The sequence below is a fragment of the Cyprinodon variegatus genome, unplaced genomic scaffold, assembly GCF_000732505.1.
Source record: "Cyprinodon variegatus isolate N-32 unplaced genomic scaffold, C_variegatus-1.0 Scaffold33, whole genome shotgun sequence".
Classification (NCBI taxonomy): Eukaryota; Metazoa; Chordata; class Actinopteri; order Cyprinodontiformes; family Cyprinodontidae; genus Cyprinodon; species Cyprinodon variegatus.
The window spans coordinates 2,148,305-2,171,485 of NW_015150486.1; positions in this window are offsets into that span (position 1 = coordinate 2,148,305).

A 23,181-nucleotide genomic window follows, 5' to 3' on the forward strand; every position below is an offset into this window, starting at 1 on the left:
CATTTGGATAAAACGTTGGCTTACTTATTTCCTTGTTTTGTTTTTATTGTTTTACGCATAAAAACATGTCTATTTTGAGATCAGTCTAGTCTGGTTCAGTCTGTATTTTAATGGTGTTTTATAATCACCATATCATTATTAAATAATCTATTCTATTTATCTTTTTATTATTCTTGTCTTTATATCTTAACTTATGCGGATAAAAATATATATTTGCATGTTAATTGTTTTCTATACCTTGGTGCTTATTTAGCAGGCTGTCAACTATCGAATGCATTTACTGGAAATAACCATTTGACTTTTTCAAATAAGCCTCAGTTTTCATCAAACATCAATACTTTGGTCTCATCTTTCCAACAGCATTTGTGGTAGCTGGAGATGTTAGCATAAACCTTTTTAAGAGAAAATGTTTTTTCCTTGCAACTCACCTTTATTTGTTTAGACTTATTTTTTCAAATTTTTCTGTCTCAAACTTTAAAATCTGTGCAGAGTAATAACTTTTTAACCTTCATAAAATATTTTCACAACTTCTATGGATTATATATTGACTTACAGCTAGTTTAAGGACATCTCTGTCATGGCCCAAGGGGGTCTGGATTGCTTTTGTCAGCACTAAGCAACTTCGAAAGGATGCCAGTAACTGTGCCACACAAAACAACTACAAATATGCAGACTGCTTCATGGCACACGTCACTTCCCCCATTTTTTCTAAAGACAGAAGTCGGCGCAACTAAATTTCCCAGAGAGACTTATATTTGTCCAAATTGTGCAGGGTTCATATTCAGGCATTATCTATTTTATAGCCTTTTACAATTAATCTCTCTTCATTAAACCATTTATAATCAATACATACAGAGTTTCACATGCGCATGTAAATAAATATTTACATCCATTATAGCACTTCTGTATAGATTTGGGATGGAACGGTTTATGAAAACCGTCCGAACCGTTCGGTTCGACTGTCTCGGTTTCGGTTCCCGTGTGTTGCGTTCGGTTCATGCGCTGCTCCTTTTTCTAATAGGTGAAGCATGTACACTCCAGAGCAGAAGGTGGCGGTACTGCGACCAAAGCCAACCACCAGTAGTAAACAAGAAGAAGAAGCGAAGCAGCGTAGCCGGGTGTAGCAGAAAAAAATCAGTTGCTGTGGAGAATTGTGTGGGTATGGCGAGTGGGAAAGAACAGGAGTTGGAAGACGCGCCAGCAGCACTTTATAGGTCTGCTGTATGGGACCACTTTGCATTTAGAGTGACCTACGATGACGGCGGAAAGAAAGTTGTGGATAAAAACAGTGTGCAAGCATTGCGCAACACGTTTGTTGCACAATGCTTGCACACTGTTTTGTTTATGCTAACAGCAACGTGACCAACATGTCAGCCTACTGTAACCCCGAAATCCCACATACTCCCTCCCGCTGGGCTCCAGACCACCTGCACAAAGCAAAGCCTTCAGCCTCCACTGTGGCTCCCGTCCGCTCCGAGTTCCTTGGAGGTCGTAGAGGGCATGCGCCAGATGATTAAATTCAAAGCAGCAAATGATCCAGGGTTTCCGCGGATCATTAAAAATAATTACAAGTCATACATTTTTTGGGGGGATTTTTTCATTAATTTCATTAATTTTTATGGGATTTCGGTGTGAAAATCAACATATACCAAACCGAACCGAAAACCGTGACCACGAAACCGTGACCCGAACCCAATGTAATGTCAATAAAGTTGAATTCTATTCTCGGAGCTGTGGCTGTATGACGGTACTTTCGCCTGTCCGGTGTTTCTGAGTTTGTGTTTGCCATGGCGGAGTTACTTTTTATTGTCTGTGAAAAGAAGTTCTCGCCCCACGTAACCAGGTAACAGAAGATAAAGGAGTTGGCAGTGAGAAAATGTTACACAAACTGCTACATCTCACCCGAATGAGCAAAGTGTGAAATTTCCCCTTTTATTTTAGATGTGATTTTATTTGTTAAATTTCATGATTTCATCTGCATTATCTGCAAATCATTTCAGTTAAACCCAAGAAGTGATAAATTCGCAGCGTCTGTATGCTATTACCCTTTAAATGCTCATGAAGACAGCGAGGATAAAATGGAAGCCTTAGTTTTACTTCTTTTACTTTTACTTCTTTTATTTAGTACTGGGATTTTAAAGCGGCATGGTCAGTTCCTTTGATTTTAAAGTGTTCTCAATGCCAGGAATAATAACTTGTAACTGAATTATTTTACATTTGAAATGATCAGAAAAGCTCAGAGTATTTATTTGGTTCATTGGTCATTCTTTTATTTTTTTTTAAATACAGAGTTTTTACTACCATCATTTTATGTGGGTCATCAGAGAACCTTTATACCATTTGTTTTCAAATTCTAACCACCTTGATCTCTTCTTTAAAAAATGGATGAAATAGCTCAGAAGAGGAATGTAATGTATCTACATAATGTTGTGTTTGTACTGAGCCTGAGCATAAAACATGGTGTGTTTTGATTGCTAATTTTCCACCTCATTTCCATAGTTACTCCCAGCTCTGCCTTTTTCTGCAACATAATGATAGAAATTTGCTGTGCTGTTTATGCTCTCTGAAAGAGTAAGCCAACACCAATACAACAATTCACTCTGGGGCAACTTTAGTGCTGCATTCATTTCTAATGACATACCAACTGTTATTGAGCACTGAAAACAAGACATTAAAGGAGGGTAGATTATGTTTCTTCTTTGTTTGAGAAGCTAAACATTTAATTCGCTTAAAAACAGAATGTACACCTGTGCAAAGTAAAGCTACATATACATTTGATAGTAAGAGGTTTTTTTTTATGTGGCTTTTCCAGACTGTAAGCGATTCTATCTTCTGTTCTCATTTTTAAAGACTTTGATGCAAAAAAGAAAAAACATCTTATTCCACTTCTTTGACAGAAGGATCAATTCTAAGCCAAACAGAACATAAACAAATCAAAAGATGAACCTGGAACATCAAAGTTTTCATCCCTTGCTTTTCTGTGTTTTGTGCATCAAGGTAGAGTCACTCATTTGAAGCAGATAGAGGTGAAAAATGGTGGAAAGTCTTCACTTTGATGCATTTGAAAAAAGGGAAGTAGGGCTGGACAATATGGCAAGAACTTATAATTATGATTTATTTCTTAATTTTCTTTGATCAATCTGATATCGACCTGAAATAAAAACTGCTTAGAAACCCCAAAACCGATTAAACTTATGAAAACTTTATTGCCAAGTGGATGAATCTACAATATAACATTTCAGAAATACTTTTTTTTTTTAAACAAAACATATCTAACTGTTATTATTTGGATCTAAAAGCTTAACAGATTAAATATACCTTTAACTAGGTGATTAACTCTCCTTCTTTATATTTCTCAGCCTATAAGTTTTCGCTTATTTCACATTTTCTCTCTCTATGAGAATGTCCTGGATCCTGGCAGCCAGTGGAAAGAGGTTTTTGTGTCTGTCTTGTCTCCTGATCGTCCACTGTTCCTCCCCCGCGGAGTCCTCTGGGTTTTTGGCTCTATATGTGGGGAGGTTCAGTTTTTATCCAAGTAAGCCTGGCTCCAGGGAGGAGACCAGTTTAAAGGTCCTGCATCAAGTTCTGGTTCCACGTCCTGTCTCTGCTACCCTCTGCCACTGATTATTTCACATTTTCTCTCTCTATGACTCTTTTGTTTAAAAAAATACACATCTAACCCTGAAAAATGTTAATTAAACTGCACACCTATGTGTTTATTTTGAAAATTAATTTTCCTATAATATCTATATGCATTTTTCTAATTAGACACTTAAATTAGAGAAATTTGCGAGGACCGTTTTTGCTGTGTGGAAGTCATCTATTGGGTGTTTGGTCATGTTTTCATGTGCTCTTATTTTGTAGCTGAAACCACCACAGCTGCAGCCACAGCCTCTATATCTGTGTCGGATGTTGCTGCTCACATAGCCAATGTGCTGCAGGTCCTTTTCACAAGAGCCCCGAACATCACATGTTGCAACTATAGACTGTAATGTGAATAGAAAATACCTGAAATGAGTCTATTCCTTTAATGTCTGTTATAAATGTAACAAACCATTGTTGTATTATGCAAACAGCTAAGGTAGAATAATTATTCCCCCAATGTTGCTGTTTACGCATTCAATTTGGGCCTAGGAACCTTTTCCAAACATTTGTTTCTAGTAGGACTAGTCCCGAATGAACATAGGCCGTTTCTCAATGCAGAAGAACACAAGTCCTGACTTGTGTTATCGCCAAGTATGTTCTTGAAGATCCAACATCGGAATTTTTTTCACGCATTAAATCAGTAAATGGGCCCCATAGTGATGCTTGAAAGTATAATGTTCTCACCTATAATGATCTAAAACGTACTTTTATAGAATAACGGCAACAGAAAAGAGAACTTTAACTTAATACTCTGAGCTCTGTGAGCGCTAACCTGGAAGCTGCTGCAATTTTTTCATTTATCAACCAGGTAATACCCATTGAGATTAAAAATCTCTTTTGCAAGGGAGACCTGGCCAAGATAGGCATCAAAATTACATCACATCATTACATACTACAAAGACGCACACATAAAAGCCAAATATGTGAGGGAGTCCAAGTCAAAACATCTCATTCTCAGCTTAAAAGTATTCAAAGGAACCAATTTACTAAGTTTCAAGTTATTTTGCAGCAAACTCCATGTAAAGGGAGCAGAGTAAGCAAAGGCCTTTTTACCCAGCTCAGTACTGACACGTGGGACAGAAAACAAGACAACAGCCTGAGAACGGAGAGAGTAATGACCAGTAAGTGAACATAAATAAGATGGAAGCGCACCAAGAATAGCCTTATATATAAATATATACCAATGTAAAAAGCCTCCGTGTAGCCAAGGCAGACCACCCTACACGAGAACACAGCTCACAGTGATGGGTGCGAGCTTTACAATTAGTAATAAATCTCAATGATGCGTGATAGGCTGCGTCAATCATCTGCAGGCATTGAGCAGATTAATGCATATATAATATATCACCATAGTCCAGCACAGTTAAAGAAGTGGATGCCACCAACCGTTTTTTGGGAAATCTATCAATCTGGAGAACGGACAGGTCTGCTCTGATGTAAGCTCAGGGACTTTGTCCGTTCTCGGTCTTGTGTTCTTGTGAATTGGAACAGTACCAGGGCTGAGGTTGATGACGTCTTTCGAGTGCACAAGCACATGAGAATGCACACGTTCTAATATTGAGAAATGGCCATAATTTCTGCTGACACTGGAGTGAAAATCCAGAGTCTAAAAAGATGAAACCAGTCAGAATATAAGAAGCTACTTTTTTATATAATGTATTATAAGCCTAAAAACCTACGTTATAAGATGAACTGTGTGGCACGTTGTTTTGTTTTTTTTTGTTTGTTTCTTTTTTCTAAGTTAGGCCATTTCATTGTTTGAGATATTCCCTTCTGTTGTTCATCGTACCATTTCCATGTCCTACACACTTTTATATAAAAACAGCTTTCAGTACAGATTATTCTTTAGAAACTGCACATATTTTAGTTATTTTCAATAATTAAAAGGTCAATTTTATTATATCGTTCACTGTAGGTTATTTATTATCGATATAATAGTTTTTACAAACTTGTCCTATGTTAAAAAGTTTTTGTTTGATAAGAATCAGTTGTTACAATGTAATAAATGTGATTTGTTACTTTTCTACTAATAAAACCAGTTGATTACAGCTTTATTACTGTTTAAATTTGTCTTATTTAGACGGTTAATTCTACACAGCTACATTCATAATGATTTTTCAACAAAAGTCAAAGTCACAATCTCAACTTTATCTTACATCTACTTAAAGGCAAAAACCTATACAATAATCTTAAATTTATACTTAATAATAAATTAAACCTTTAAGCACTTAAAAGTAATGTAATTGTTACTGAATAAAAAAAATTGCTGCTGAATTATTGTCCAGTAATAAATGAATACAAATCAGATTTCTCAGTGTTTGACTACTAGTCACCAATCAGTGCCAATAAAAGGAAAATTGTTATCTATTGGTGCATGTCTAATCAAACCAAATACATATTATAGAAGATATATTTTTGTTTATTGCAGGGGTAAATCTGAACTTTATTTTGCTAACTGGTCAACAATCGCTGAAAAAAGATGCACCTTCAAGGAAGGAAGAGGCATGCGTCCCTCTGAGGTAAACCTACGCTCCTCTCTGCTGCTTACAGTATACGTACAGCCAGGAGAAGATCAGTGGGAAGGAAGCCGAAATATTGGAGACTACAATCAACAACAAAGCCCCGCAGGAGGTGGATTGTTCTTTTATTCTCCCAAACTGCTTTATTAAAAAAGGAAATTAAAGATTCTTGGCGTCCATTCATACGTAATTTAACGACCCTCCGTGTTCATAACTGATTCTCGCCCCTCCAGGGTCTTAATCAGGTTTTTGTTCTTTTATTTTGGAACAAAAGCTTCATTAGTTTTCCTCTTTGATTCTGTAGGTGTGAATGCCTCTGAGTGAGCAGGTTTGCCCACTCATGTTAGCGCCTCTTTCACATCAAGTAAACATGCCTTTTGTCCTTGACTGTGCCTGAAACAGATTTAAATACCGTAAAGGAAAACTCCCTCTCGATTTCACGGACTGATCGTTCTTTTTGGGGAATACAGGTTATTATAATTCAGGCTGCAGAGGGGGAGGTGTTAAAGATGTTTCCTTTATGGACAATGATTTGTTTGTTATACTTTGCTGCTCACAAGCCTCCTGGGCTCTAACCTACATAACAACACAATGACTATTCATCATTGATAATCAGACCTCATTTAATGTAGCAGCAAAAAAAAAAAAAAAATGAAGCCTTCTCTTGTAAAACATACATTTGTGTTTGTTTTATTTTCTTTTTAAAAGCAGCAGCCTAGAGGAACAGCCCTAAATCTTCTCATTTTAAACAGCAGAGTAATTTCCTTACGCTGTAAAATGTAGCTTCTCACACACCAGAGCTGGTGAAGCATAGAATAATCTAAGGAAGTAAAAGATTCAATAATTTTTGAACGCCTGAAACACAGTTGGCCTAACTTTCACCTCGCGCCTCACAACCAAACCAGAAAAAAATGAAACTAAAAACCATGAGAGGCGGTGCGTTCAAATAGCTCATTTTGAAAAATAATGAGCCATTTTAAAATTCAAAGACCACAAGAAATCTAACATCTAAGGCAAATGCAGAAGAAACACTTAATCCAAACATTCATTAGAAGAACAGAAAGACGTCTCAAGAGGTCAATTAACCCGCCGTGTGAACTGAAAACCCCCTCGCACAGAAGTCCAATAAGCCCCGATAACAGACCCACACATGCGAATATAACGACACGGGAAAGCAAAGATAATCCACACAGAAGATGAAAAGCAACACACAAACACATTTCCTCTCTTACTCACTCTCACCGCACATATCACAGAGCAGATTGCTGTCCTTTAATCGACAAATCATGTTTTAATTGCAATAAGTGTGAAAGAAACAGGAGCCGTGGATGTGGCCCCGTCTGGCATCGGAGCAGGAGACTCTGAGAGCCAACTTTGTGGAATCCCATATGTTTTTAACATAACAGTCATAGCTCTCTGACAAACCATGATAGGAAGGAACATGATTCAATTTATGGACTAAAATCAAAACAATCAAAATAGAAAAAAAGAAGGTTAACCTTTTCTAAAAAAAAAAAAAATCAAGAGCATTTTCCTGTGATTTTCTCATTTTTTGCTGGAAAAAAGACTTTACCTACGTTAGTTAGAAGCAGGTGTATCTAAAGAAACTCCTTACATCATCATCTTAACTGATGTCTGCTGCCTCTACCAACACATATTCTACTGAATATATGGTTGATTACATGGTTTATGTTTTGTCTTTTCCCACACAGATAATATTTCAATTCAATTCAGATTATTTATATAGCGCCAATTTACAACATGTCATCTAAAGGCACTTTACAGTTCACCAGATCATCCAGTCAAATTGATTCAAAGTTTTCCATCTAAGGAAAACCAGTTGATTGCATCGACTCATTGACTCTTCAGCAATCCCTCACACTAAGCATGCTTGTAGCGACAGTGGAGAGGAAAAACTCCCTTTGAACAGGAAGAAACCTCCAGCAGAACCAGGCTCAGTGTGAGCGGCCATCTGCTGAGGCCCACTGGGGTTCAAGGAGACAGAAGCAGACATAGAAAAAGAAGCACAGATACAAAAGGCAACTGTCAACAGCTCCACAGGCGGCCCCGTCCAGGAAACACACAGCCAGGCAGACGAGCTCTGAGCACATCCAGCCAGGCACAGTCAGAGAAACAGGACTACACTGAAAAACAGGCCGATCTCGAACATCTATAAACAAAGGTGTTGATGGCAGCAGCACAGCTGATAATACAGTCATGGTGTTTGTTTTCTTTTCTGGAATGGCATTAACTCTGTTGAATTGTATTACAAACTTTTTTTCATTAATTTGCTAAAAAAAAAAAAAAGAAATTTCGTCACTTTTTTATAGCCATTTTTATGCTATAAAGGTGCAAAACTATAATGTTCTAAAAGATTTGATTTGCTTTATTCTTTAACTTCAAACAGAATAAATAATCACATCTTCTTACTTATATCACATCTCACCCGTCCCGTCAGACAAAAAAACATTTTACTTGTTATTTTTTTAATGTTTTCAGATATGTAGTCCTTTCAATTATAGAATTAATTAATATCAAACATATTAGAATTTCAATTTGAACCTCAAGTTGTAATTTAAGCTATTGAAATGAAAGCAACTGATAACTTTACTAATGAAAGTAAAGTTAACAAATTTATCATAAAAAGTATGTATAGTTAATTTGACAAGTTACTAAAGTAACTAGTAAATGTAAATAGTTTATTTCAAGTAACACTTGTAACTCTAGAGATGAGATTGGATTATGTTTCTGTTGTCGTTATAAGGACAATTCTTGACCTCCAAAGATAAATTATTTCTAACTAAGAAACTCCACTTCAAGGCGCTAAGCCGACATAAACCACTGCCGTATTTCTCAACCGGAATCTTATGGTTTATATGCATTTATCAGATGAGATGGTAAATAACAAAATGTCCAAACATTGCTCCTGCAGTGAAAAGCTCATTTATTCTACCTTTCCCCTTTACAAACAAAATAAAATATAAGACGACCTGCTGTGTTGTGACAGCGTTTTGGCTGTGAAACGCACACCCACACGCATCGTTTCCTGTCCTTTATAGATATTGAATACATTGGCTTCTATTTTATTTCTTTGATTGCTTCTTCATATTTTATGGTTATAGCTCTTCTAACCCTCCTTCCTTCACTCAGCTACTGTATCAACGTTTTTCCAGCTCAGTCTGTATCTTTTGAGCTTCATAAAATGAACCCATAACCTCGTAGTCATTTCAGCGCAGATGAATGTTTCAGGAATATTTTAAATTCACACAGATCCACATATACTATCTTAAGCATCTACTGGAGCAACCACTTGCTCATGGATGCGAGACATAGTGTCCCAGAGTTGCTGGCACAAGCACTTCAGAACAAAATATAAACACACATAAGGATGTATGCATATAAAAGGTACACACACACACACATAAACCTGCAGCCCAGGCTAAAACTCTGCATCCCAACAGCACCACGGCTTTGCATTAAAACAAGAGGTCAGGCTGTAAAGACCTCTCACTACTCAGGCCTTTAAATTGGTCCCTGTGAGGTTCAAGAGCTCAGGCCACAGGTCTCACCTCAGCTGCATATTGAGAAATTAAACTCTGCCGTCCACTCGAAGGCCTAAATTAACACATAAGCTCTGCTGTTTCAGGCAAATGTGCTCGGAATGTTGGATCTCCTCCAAGCATAAGCACAGATGGGTTTAAGGCAAGTCTTCTGGCTTTTAACGTCTTAATCACTCTTTGAACTAAATGAGAAATTGCCAACCTGGAACATGTTATACAAATAAAGGGAACATTCAATAAGGCATCTTAGATCTGAATGAATGACATTTTCTCATTGAATACTGAATGTGCTGACTATAAAAATCACACAAAAATCATCATTTGAAATTATTAACCAATGGACGTCTTGATTTGGAATCACAGACAAAATTAAACTGGAAGAACCCACTACGGGCTGGTCCAACTGTCAAAATGAGGCTCAGTATTGTGTATGCCCCCCATGTACCTGTATGACCTCGTTAAAACACCTGTGCTGTTCCTGATGAGGTGGCAGATGGTCTCCTGAGGGATCTCCTCCCAGATCTGGAATAAAGCATCCGCCAACTCCTGGACAGTCTTTGGTGCAGCGTTACTGTACATTGGATGGATCAAGACATGATGTTCCAGATGTGCTCGATCAGATTCAGGTCTGGGGAACAGGTGGGCCAGTCCATAGCTTCAATACTTTTAAATTGCAGGAACTGCTTACACAGTCCAGCCGCAAGAGGTCCAGCATTGTCCTGCATTAATAGCAACCCAGGGCCAACAGCACCAGCGTAGGCATTGGATGTAGGAGTTTGCCCTGAAATCGAAGGATTGACGGTTCAAGCCCCTGCTCTGACTTTCATTGTCGTTCTGTCCTTGGGCAAGACACTTCACCTGCATTGTCTACTGATGGTGGTCAGAGGGCCCGGTGGCGCCAGTGTACGGCAGCCCCGCTTCTGTCAGTGAGCCCCAGGGCAGCTGTGGCTACAATGTAGCTTGCCACCATCAGTGTGTGAGTGTGTGCGTGAATGGGTGGATGAATGTAGTGTAAAGCGCTTTGGTCAAGTTACCTGACTTGAAAAAAGGCGCTATATAAGTACATGCCATTTACCATTTAGGCAGTCATGCTACCTCTAGCGAGCACATGGAGGGCTGCGTGTCCCTCTAAAGAAATGCCACCTCACACCATTACTGACCCACTGCCACGCCGGTCATGCTGAAGGATTTTGCAGGCAGCAGGTCTATCCAGACTCTGTCACATCCGTCACATGTGCTCAGTGTGAACCTGCTTTTATCTGTGAAAACCACAGGCCGCCAGTGGCCAATTTGCCTATCCTGGTGTTTATTTATGTTTTATCTATTTATCTCAGGCAAGCGCCCTGCACGGTGTCTGGCTGTGAGCACAACTTCCATCTGTGGACATTGGGGCCTCATACCATCCTCATGGAGTCAATTTAAAAGTTTATGCAGGCACTTCCACATTTGTTGCCCGCTGGTCTTTTTGCAGGGCTCTGGCAGTGCTCCTCCTGGTCCTCCTTACACAAAGGCGGAGGTAGCGGTCCTGCTGCTGGGTTGTTGTCCTCTTACAGTCTACTTCACATCTCCTGGTGTACTGGCTAGAATTCTGGTAGCACCTGCAGCCTCTGGACAATACGCTGAGAGATACAGCAAACCTTGCCTGAGCTGTCACTGATGTGCCATCATGGATGAGCTGCACTACCTGAGCCATGTGTTTGGCTTGTAGAGTCCGTCTTATACCTCCAAAGGTGTAAAAGCATCACCAACATTCAAAAGTGACCAAAACATCAGCTGGAAAGCATAGGTACTGAGAAGGGGTCTGTGTTCCCCACCTGCGGAACCCCAATAATTTGCCAATAATTTTAACCTGATGTCGATTTCATTTCACCAACAGCATGTAAAATTGATTGTTAACCAGTTTTGCTTCCTAAGTGGACAGTTTGATTTGACAGAATGTTATTTAATTGAAGTTATATTGTGTTGTGTATGTGTTCCATTCATTTTTGAGCAGTTTACAAATCTGTCTTCAATGTGTCTTTCTTGAAAAATATACATTTTTTGATGAATTAGAAAATGTGTCAACATTATATCTAAAAATAAAATGAAATCCATGGAACTGAATATTTTCCTCAGTTGGAAACCTGAAACATTAAAGGAAATCCTGAACTCTGCTATCTGAGCTACATTTATAGTAATGGCCTGATGCTGAGCTCCTGACTGTCAGTGCAGCAGAGTGCAGCATCCACAATGGCTCAGAGTGTGTATTCAGAGAGATGACGGATGTCAGCTTTGACACGGCCTCTTCCTATTATTGCCAATCAGACAGAAAGTTGATTTATTCTCCTGTCAGTTGGAGGAACAACATTACAAGGTTTCTGTACAATATTCTTTTTATACATTGTCTCTGGAAAGTGGCCTGAGTTGAAGTTTTGTGAATTGGCACTATATAAATAAACTGAATTGGATTGAATATATACAGTACGGTCAAAAGACAGAACATACGTTTTTTTCACCTTACATAGAGTTGCCATTGGTGTTTGTTGGATTCTGAGAATCCACAAAATCTATCTTTGTGCTTCGATTGTTTGCTAGATTGGACCTATTTAACATGAAGACGCTTGATGTCACTGAATGTGTCAGCTTGCTCATTAAATGATGTTTTAGTCACAAAAGGTCTACTAAAAACGCTATTTTAAAGATGTTTTTCAGGAAGAATTTACACGATGTGTCTTTAATGACGTTCAGATCTAAACAACAATAGAATATCAATAAAGAATAATATTTTTTGGAGCTCATTCCAGGATGAGAAAATAATTCCTCATATAGATCAGTTTCTTCTTGTACATTATAACAGTTATGGCTTACAAATATTGAAAACTAAAGATTCTAATTCTTACAGTATTACTAACAGAAGATTTAGAGAAAGCTGAGTGGAGAGAAAATGTGAAAAAGAAAAAGGTTCACCGGCAGAAAGGATTAACCTCAGCTGTAAGGTACGGTCCGCAAAACCCATTCAGAATTTAGCAACTAGACAAGAAACTGGAGGAGGAGGAGGAGGAGGGTCCATGTGTGAAATCCAATAGATCGTTTCTACAGTCAGAGATGATTAGTGGTGACATGTCTGTTGCTCATGTTCATCCAAGGTGGATTTTGTGGTGGATAGTCAAGGTAAGCCCTCTATCTTGAACTTTTGGGGCACTTTTCTAGTGAAAAAGATTAGGTGGAAGCTGAATTTATTCCCCAGCAGGACATGGTTAGAGCCCAAAACATTAACCAGAGCTGTTTCTGTGCTGGATTGGTCAGTAAACTTGCCTGACCCAAAACCCACATACAAATATCATATCAGATATTGACAAACAAAAGATGAGACACACTAGATCCAACTAGTGGATGATTCATAAGTTACAACACACTTATTTCTCCTCAAAAGTGCTACAGGTTGATCTCCTCCATGCAGCAGCAAAACAAGTCTAAAACACTTTTCAGAAGGCTCATATAATATTTATTAGAGTTACTGGATTTAGGATTTTCTTTATCAGTAATCCATAATCATAAAAATTACATGAAATAAAGGCTTGAAATATTGATATTACCTATTCTGAAGAGAGTTACAAAAACTATATAGATTTTTCATTATATTCTAATGCTTTTAAATGCACCTGCAAGAATTCATATCAAACATTTAATGATTGGCTGTTCTGTTTGGAAAGCATGTGTTACTGGTTGAATGCAGCACTGTTTAGAACCTGTGCACATCCTAGTTGCTGTCTTTTTAATCAAGTTATTGCATTTCTATGCAGAGTTTGAGTTGTTTGTATACTTCATTTCAAACTGTTTTTATTTGGTAAGCAATTCATTTTATTTCAAATGTTTTTCCTATTTCCACTGTGTTACTGGTGGTAATGCTGAGTATAACTATAAGATAGAGAGAGGAGCAACAAAATTGTTGATGATGATGATTTCATACTTAAGAAAAAAAACAAGTTATGTAGTTTTATCCTGTTATGATCGGTTACGAGTCATCAGTAAATTACATACCAACCCTCTACCTCCCATCACCGTGAGACTTGAAGAGAAACGTACCACAAAACATCCCGTCTGCAGATCAATATCTAATCAAGTCATATTTTCACCTTCAATAATTTTGTAGCTGCATGGCTGAAAGGTTGCTCATGTCCTCCAACACAAGCACCAGCAGCCATCTGTGTAACCCTGAGCAACGACTCTGATACAAGGGGAAAAGTTTTATTAGCATTTATATTTTTGATGCTTTTCTTGGCTTTTTTAAAACTGAAACCTAAATTTAATGGATGAAGCTGCTCATTGGTCCAGTAAACAACAGACAATGAATCACTCATTTGTAGAATTTTCTAGTTTCCTTTTCTTTTATTGAATTTATTCAGTTTCTTTATTTTTTTATCGGTATTCCTCCGTTAGCTTCCCTGTCTTCATACCAGTTGTTTTTGATCTAGGGCTGAACAAATAATTGCATTTGATATAGTATAATCGTAATTTAACAAAACACAAATTTCAAATCACAGAGGCTCTCAATTTTAATCAAACTACGTTTAACAAGAGTTAAACACTAAATTTCTCACTACTGCCATCTAGGTGGTGGTAAGAGTCTTAAAGCGGGGTTGTCACCACACAGAAAGGTAAAGAGTTGCAGCTAACACACAGATCCATAGCCTCGTGAGACCATCCTGATCTCGCGAGCTTTCAAGGTGTCACTCGCAGATCAGTCTGTAGACTCTCCGTTGAAGAAAAGTGGCTATCGAGCAAGTTTTATCGGAATTACAGAGTATTTCCTCACTGAAAGAAGAGCAAAACACTGCTCTGGAGGCTTTTCTCAGAGGAAAAGATGTTTTTGCTCTTCTCCCAACTGGTTTCGGCAAGAGTTTGATCTATCAATTGGCTCCTCTTCGTCGTCGCTCTGTTAGTACGTCATATGCTTCGTTCTGATTGGTTTATTTGGCCCGTCTATCACCAACATAGGCCAATCAGCTAACCAGTATTTTCGCCCCTTCCCAAAATTACTTCAACGGAAGGTTTCCAGATGGATATGCGGAGCAAATCCATCTGGCGGAGTCAGGTTAACAGAACTACGCATGCGAGCAGAAGTAAGTGCTTTTTCACTGCAACAATTAACCCTGGGCAAGCAAGATTTCAAAAACGGAAAGCTTTGGGTGAAACATCTAGTTTGGGGTTACTGCAAAAGGAATATTAAAGTAAAATCACAATCAGAATATTGGTTAAAAATAATCTCAATTTAGATTTTTGTCTAAATTTTTCAGCCCTATTTTGATCTCCACTTTCTTCTAATTCTCTATTATTGTCAGAGAGTCCCTGCCTGATTCTCCTCTTGTTTTCCATTGTCTGTCACTCCTTTGATTCGGCTGTAAGCTTCCTTTATGATTTTCCATAATTCAAATCTTAGCCACACTTTGTATTTGGATCCTTATCCACTAAAACAATGATCCATAAACATCATTCAAGTAATCTCAGCTGAACATCTCATTAAAATATGCTTTTATTTAATATTTTTCTAATGGTGTATTTGTTTTTAATTTAGTTCGATCTTCCTCTTTTAATTAATGCTTTAATCAAATTTTGTTTGGACTTTATAGATCAAGATAAATATTTACTTCTGGTTACGATGCCAATGATGATGAAAAAAAAATGCTAGACCAATAGATAAGCTAGTTGCAAGTATATGAAACAGAGCTCAGGCATTTGCCAGATTGTATTAGAGCTACGATTGAGCTGAGAAGACTCAATAAAACAATATTGGAGCAAAACAAGGATCAATGAGAGTCAAACTTTTGATCCGCGGTTTTGATTTAAGGAAGCAAAGAAGCTCAAAAGCCACATTGAGGTTGGTAGTGTCACTACCCGATCCATCCTAGAAGCACGATCCGCACCATCAGCTCATTTGCGCATCCAGATATACGTCCGGGTTCGATTTTATTTTGTAAAAAAGACCTAAATAAATTTTTTTGCTCCACATAAATAGTAAGCATACTAAACTATAATGTGTTAAAGGTTAATAACGTGTTTCCTGTGTCACGGTTTGTTTGGGTGTTTTTATGAGGACCCAAATGCAGAGGCTGACAGGCAGGGGTGAGTTCTAAAAAGGTTTAATGGAGATCAGGCAGCAAAAACAGTTATCCAAAAAATCTGACATAAAAATCAAAAACAAACCAGAACCATGGAGACATCAGGGGGAAACCATCACAAGGAGCCAGGGTGAGAAAAGGTAAGACGAGGAACCAGCAAAGAGGGACTGCAGAGAGAGTGTATTTATAGCTGACTGAACAAAGGTAGGACTAATGAGCTGATAAGGAGCAGGTGTGACCAGAGCTGATGAGGAAGCCAAGGGAAAAGAACACAAGGGAGCAACAGAGGACAGACAGAAAAACCTAAGCAACTTAAATGAATCTAGACACACCATTAAAGCTAGATAACAAGGAAAAACCTGGATGAACTTGAAGCTGAAAACTTAGAGAAAGACAACAGAACCAAGATCATTACATCCTGAGAAAATAATCCTTTCTGTTTTATCCCTCTGTGCCCCATCTGGACCGGAAATGGGATCCTACCCTAATTTCCGGGAGCTAACTTTTTCAACTTTGGATTTAAACATAAATCTAATCTTTTTGAGTTTTATATTCTCCTTTTGTGTTAACATTATGGTATATAGTGCGTAATCTAAAGAAAGAAACAACTAAAACGCAGATAAACATGGTTTAATTATATTTTGCCGGACTGCTTTGAGCACGTCCCATGATGACGTCAGAGAAGCAGTCAAACTGAAAATGTAAAAGTTTCACAATTGTCTCAGTAAAGTCATAAAACATTTTTAAAGGGACTGTTGTCAACCCTAGTGTTGATTCTCTAAGCTGATATTGCTTTCTCTTCCTTTATCTATATAGTTAAGGTGACAAAATGATTACAAATGTTACATAAGTCTCAAATGAAACAAAAAACATTTAATAACAAGTCAAACTAAAGTTCGATGGTTAGCAAAGAGCGGCAATGCATACACTTCCAGTAATCTCTAAGCACAGCTGCTAATACAATAGCAATCTTCAGTCTAATAGACCTAAATTACCAATTAAGCATTTCTGAATGGTGTCCTTCCATCTTATTTCAGCAGCCTGATTTCTCAGCGGCTGCTGAGATGCCAGTACATATGGACCGAGTAGAGATGAGGCCATTTGAAGTGTCTGTGGAGCTAAACTCTTGGTAAATTGTGCCAGGAAAGAACAGCACCACGTTGAGGCCCTGCCGACACAGCGCTCTAGCTCTGGCAGGGGGAACAGGAGGCCCCCTTGTTTGGCAGAGGCACGCTGACGGGAAACAAAATGCATTCAGATGATAATGAGAGTGAGCCCTCTCTTACTGTCCTGTTTTTCCCTCCATATAGGCCGTACAGTATAGATCTTTACCCAAAACAAAGGAAACAGAGACACAAATCTACTTTTCGTTGACACAAACATGCATAGACACACACTCCATCACAAACCAATCAGTGTCTGGTACAGAACGGCCTGATTGCTGGTCTTATCACCAAGGAAACCAGCATTATGCGAGCGCCTGGCAGAGACAGACTGGCATTTAGCATGGAGGACCCCATAAAGCTTTCAGGCAGCCTTTTCAATGAACACAGGGACAGAAATGAAGTCACATGGACAACAGGAAATAAAAGAGAGAATTAAACAGTGTTTGACAGTTAATATATTAATAAAAGCAGCACTTAAAATGACGAAAGGTTGTACCAGAGAACAACCTAAAAAAGAAAATAGAATAAAAGCCTTTCTTTAAAAAGAAACAAACCAAATAGATTTAAAAGGATCTAAAGACGACAATAAAAGTCGTTAAACAATTCCGTTTTTTACACATTTATTAAAACTCACATTTGCTTTACTCTGCAAACTTAACAACCACTGAGAGAGATGTTTCTAACGAACATAAAACACCATCTGAGTGTTAAGAGGCGCATGTGTGAATCCAGCTGACGTCACCGACGGAGGAAGCTATTAATACTCATGCCCACCTGAGTCTCCGCCACGGTGAGGAGTGAAATGCAGTGCAAATTAGCTATGAAAATATTCATTCGCAACTCCCCGGCTGAGGAGACAGAAAAGAAGTGAAATCAAGCATTTGAGTTTGATGAGAGCCCTTTGCCCTCTGAGATGATTGAAGGATAGAAGGAAGCAAAGAAGTGGTAAAAGGTTAAGAAAGGGGTGGGAAGCATTGGGCTGTAAGCACCAGATGTTTTTTGAGCTGAGTACACAGAGGGATATGCACTTCTTCCCCATCTTCTCCCACATTTTAAATCAGCTTTAAGGCTATGTGGCAGCACTTACTATAGTCTGTTGAGGGCTTTGTCACTTGTAAGACAAATCATTTCAGGTCCCTGAGTGTCAGTGAAGCCTTTCCATTAAAATATCCTTCCAGAAACCATGATTATGAAAGCAAGCTCCAGTAGTTTATAGTTGGCAGGACGGCGCTGTTTAGGGATGTCCCTGCTCGTTTTAACACTAAATGCTGCATGCCTGAGGTACAGAAAGAAGCAGCAAACACCTTTTACCGCCGGGTTTTTCAGTCAGTTGGATGTTTAATTGACAAAAGCAACCTCACAGAAAGTTGAACACACTTTTACTGGAAAAATGATGCAGTAGTTTTTGGTATCTATTAATCAAATTGTGTTAATTTAAAGGGGTAATAGAATGCAAAACTGAGTTTACATTGTCATAGATGAATAATTATAGTTCGGTGGGTGAAATGGACGTACAGAGAAGTTGAAACAACATTGTCACCTCCTTTCTCTGCAAATCTCAGAATTCTAAACTTTCATCATAAAACGGGCGAATTCAAATGAAGCAATTGCAGGGCTCGATGTTAACCATCGCCCGATCTCCCGGGGCGAGTAGCTTTTATTGTCGGGAGAGTACAAATTTCATTGTATTTGCCCCCGCCGAGCAAGTGCAATGATCGCAAAAAATTATTATTTATCACTCAAAATTACTTTAAAAACACCGACATTCGCTGAAAACGACCCACAAGCGTTGCCGGCGCCATTTTTGTTGTTTTGTACACATTCTCGCGTGATTTGCGAAAAGCTGCGCGATTTTTCGCTAGATGGCGTGATTTTTCTCTCCTTGGGGAGAGAATTCTGCAGAGCAGCAGCTGGATGATGAATTTAATCTATACTATAATACATGCTAGATTAAAAACTATCAGTCAGGTATTAGGAAAATAATAATAATAATTGTATGCGCACAAATATTTCTATCATATGGCAGTCTTCCTTACAGTGGTCATACATTAAAAAATGTTCATTACATTTTTTTCTCTTAGACATTGGAGTGGTGCATTTAAATGTTATAGACCTAAACATGTTAAATTGGTGAGTAGTAGTGTAAGTTTTTAACCTGTCAAGTTTTTTTTAGATTTTTAACATTACAATTTATATTTTTCCAAGCACACAACAGTTTAAAGCAAAGTTTAGTTTGAAAAGAATGTGCGGGAAGGATTGAAAAGCATGTTAACACGGTAATGTAGGCTTGAGTTCATTATCTGACGCATGCAGATACACACCAGGAACCTGAACACTTACTGAATTACAAAAAAAAAAAAAACATTTAAAAGACCAACATGGTTCGTTGATATATATACAAAAATGAATATTAGGAACTATATTTATCAAACATTATACTGGGCAAGTAAAAATAGTTTCTGGGCAAATTAAATGTGAAAGCCACTTGCCCTAAAATCCTTAATGTCAACCCCTGAATTGACATGTATTCAGGGATGTTGCCTTATTTGGTTCTAGTCTGTACTTTTGTGACGCCCCGAAATGGACATACATTCACATACAGACTGTGAAGACCTTTTCACAGTCTTCCCAAGGATTCCCAAGACTTGACAGGCATGAATTATTTTTGTGTATCAGAAGATCCCTGCAAAGTTTGATGCTCAGCTGTTCATTTGCTCGAAGCATTTTACCGAAGACAGCTTTCAAAATCTTGGACAGTTCAAAGCAGGATTTGTTAAACTTCTTTTACTGAAACGAGGGGCTGTTCCGACCATAAGACCATCACAACGGCAAGCTGGAGGTAATATTTTCTTGCTAAGTGGTTGCAATGCTGGCATATCTATGGTGACCAGATTTGGGTTTCTGAAAAGCAGGACACCTTTTCATAGCCAGAGAGAAGACTGTGGGGATCGAACCCGGTACTTGCAACCTTCTCAGAGGACAAGCGCACTGCTCTAAGCCTTCGGACAGGCCTGATAACTCTGTTGAGTTGTTATGAAGGTCTGAGGTATCTTCAATGTTCAAGAAAAACACCAGAACGCTTCGCCCTTTCGGCCATCTTGAGCTTTCCTCCATGCTCTAAGGTTCAGCACCACACTGACAGCTAACTCAGGTGTAAAATGTACCAATTCTGTTTTATTTAGCTCTCAGATTAAGAATATAATTCAACTTTATTGTCATTACACTGTCACAAGTACAAGAAACGAAATGAACTCTCTGAATTTAACCCATCCCCTTGGGGAGCAGTAGGCTGCCATCGTGCAGTGCCTCAGAGAGCAGTGTGAGGTTAAGGGTCTTTGCTCAGGGAGCCAGAAGGGCAGTCAGTGGGAGTGGGGCTTGAACTCATAACCTCTGGGATCCAAACACAATGCCCTAACCACTAGGCCGCCACCCCCATCATTTTTGCTCTGATCTGCTGATTTGCTTTCATCTTCCACACATTAACCGGTTCCCAGTTCTGCTCTTCTTTAAAACTTTCTAAGACCTTAGCCCAGCACCCCTGCCCCTCCATTGCCGGTGATGCTTTGATAACCAGCTATTAAACACTGAATCATGTACGCCTCATTTAAGCTGCACAGCCAGCTTACAACCTTCATTTTTCATCTTAATCTAAAACAGGAGTAATTATAATTGGAGTCATTTTCTTTCCTCCCTTTGTGACTAGCAGTGGTGTAATCTGTATCTGCTATTGCTTTGCTCTGTAACCTGCATTCACAAGCTTTTATCTGAGCACTGCTTTGCTGTAACAATGGTGAATAGCATCTCTTGTGGCTGTGCGGGTACACTGGTCTCACTTGGTCCTGCTATTCCAAGCAATCAGCTATACAAAGACTATATTTTCTTACATTGCACTCAAAAGCACATCTCCACATTTTCGCTCATCACCAATTGTTACAGTAATAAAGAAAACCTATATGTTTCCCCAGCGACTGACTCTCTCTCTCTCTCTTTCTTGCTTTCAGTCCCAAAGCATTACGCAGCTCCTTTCTCCTTATTTACCCAGCACAAAAGAAGAGTAGACACACATTCAGCATTGGCTAACAGAGACCGGAATTCCAATGGGGATATTATCCTGTAAATACGATGAAATCGCTTTGGAATAGGACAATGCCTGACGTTATTAGAGCACTCTCCAGCCGAGCACAATTGAGTCATTGATCATCTCATGTCATCGTTAAAACCCAGCGTTTCATCTCACAGCTTTTCATAAAGGGAAAATGTCAGGCGTTTGCAGGCCAGGGAAGATGGATCACTTGATATTCTGCCATTGATTATCAGATATGTTTATGAAGAGTCACTCTGCGGCCCACAGGTCCCTTTAAGGATACTTTGTCCCTCCTGCTCCCTCTGACTCAGCTAGTTTCACACTGCCATTTATGTCTTTACTAATATTATATAAAATGCTTTTCAATCTGCTCAGCAATCCATGTGTCATCTTTACTGATTTCACGTCATAGCGAAATGATGACAGCCAGCTGTAATTGCACATCATTGTTGGTTTGCTATAATTACAGCTGTGATAGTGCATGGGAAGAAAAGACTTAATGGTCTTTTGGGTAATTACCCCAATTGACTGGATGGTGGCTAATTAGATTGTTTGACATTGTGTAGATGTGTGCAACTGTGTTGATACAAACATACAGGATGTGTGTTTGTGTGTTTGGAATCTTATTATGGTACAGAGTTATAAAAAGACTTCATAGAATGAAGATGTCTCTTAAGTATTGATTGAACTGTCTCTTTTCACTTTCAATACATCTAAGTTTATTCCAGATGAACAGGTCTTTTCAGACGCATAAGTGATAGCATAGGTGACAAACAGCAGCCAAGCCTATCTTTGCATCTGAATTAGTAATGGAAGATTATGCAAGAATAGATATGCACACAATTTAATTGTAATACATGTTAATGTCCAGGGATGAACTATAACAGAGGATTTACCAACAGGATACATGGAAAATAAAATGTAAATGCCATAAATGTTCTTATCCCCATGATATCAGTGAATTTTAATCTTTATTCACATTTAAAAATTGAGCTGCACTTGAAACTCAAGCAGTGAGACGTATTGGTGACCAAGGTCTCTCTACCAGCCTTAGTCCAGAGTCTCAGTGGTAGCCACTTGCAGATCTTTTAGTTATCAGTAGAGGTGATTATTGGCATGGGTGTTGCGATATCATACGTGGCACGATACTTGGGTCGCGATGCAATATCACCATTGTCATGATTTTATCCAAAGATCTGACCTACATGCAGAAAACCAAACAGAGAGACCAGGGGAAGGTTTAACAGGTTTATTGTGAGTTGGTAGAGAAGGGTCCAGTGCTGCTCTGAACACTAGCGAACCGTGACTGAAAAGTAAAGGGGAAGATCCTGCGGTTAGTTCAGGCTCAGTGGGAAATCTGTGTTTTCAATTAAAAAGGGAATTAGGCAACAGAACTCACGTTTCCAGAAAAAGGTGTCTTTCTTTGAATCCAGTTGGTGTGGGTTGTTCCAGTAATAGGGCGTTTCTCAATTCACGAGAACGCGACAAGTCCGTTCTTGGTGAGAACGCAGGAAGATCGGACTTGACCAGAATGCGAGCACGCAAGCACGTATGTGTATTGGAACAGAAGCGTACTCGTGACGTCATCACATGCAACGTTGTTTAGCATTTCTTTAACAGTCAAAACTATTTATTCCCTACACAAAACATTTTGAAAACAATATTTTTAATTTCTAAAGCTTAAAAAACATTTAAAAAAATTACCGAACCGCAAAAAAACGCCATCAGAACGAGCTGTAGTTCACACATAACTAGACCGAGAGAAGTGCACTACAGACGGGGTAAATTTAGCCCTGGCTGCGGTTACCCTCGTAGGTCTGCTGGTCACTCTGGTCCGCTCAACGTCGGACTTTTTTTTATTAATTTTGCACTAACTCTGTAAACAGGCCACACAGGGAGGCTTAAATGTATAATGTTATCGCCTCAAACGATTTCAAAACGTACTTTTGAAGAACAACAGTAGCAGAAAAGGGAATGTTTAACTTAACACTGTGAGCGCTGTCTGGAATCAAGCTGCGGCCGCGGGGCATTCTGGGGAAGCGGTCAGTCTGAAGAACGCACAAGTCTGCTCTGATGCATGCTCGATAAAGAGGGCGGGGCGGGAACAAC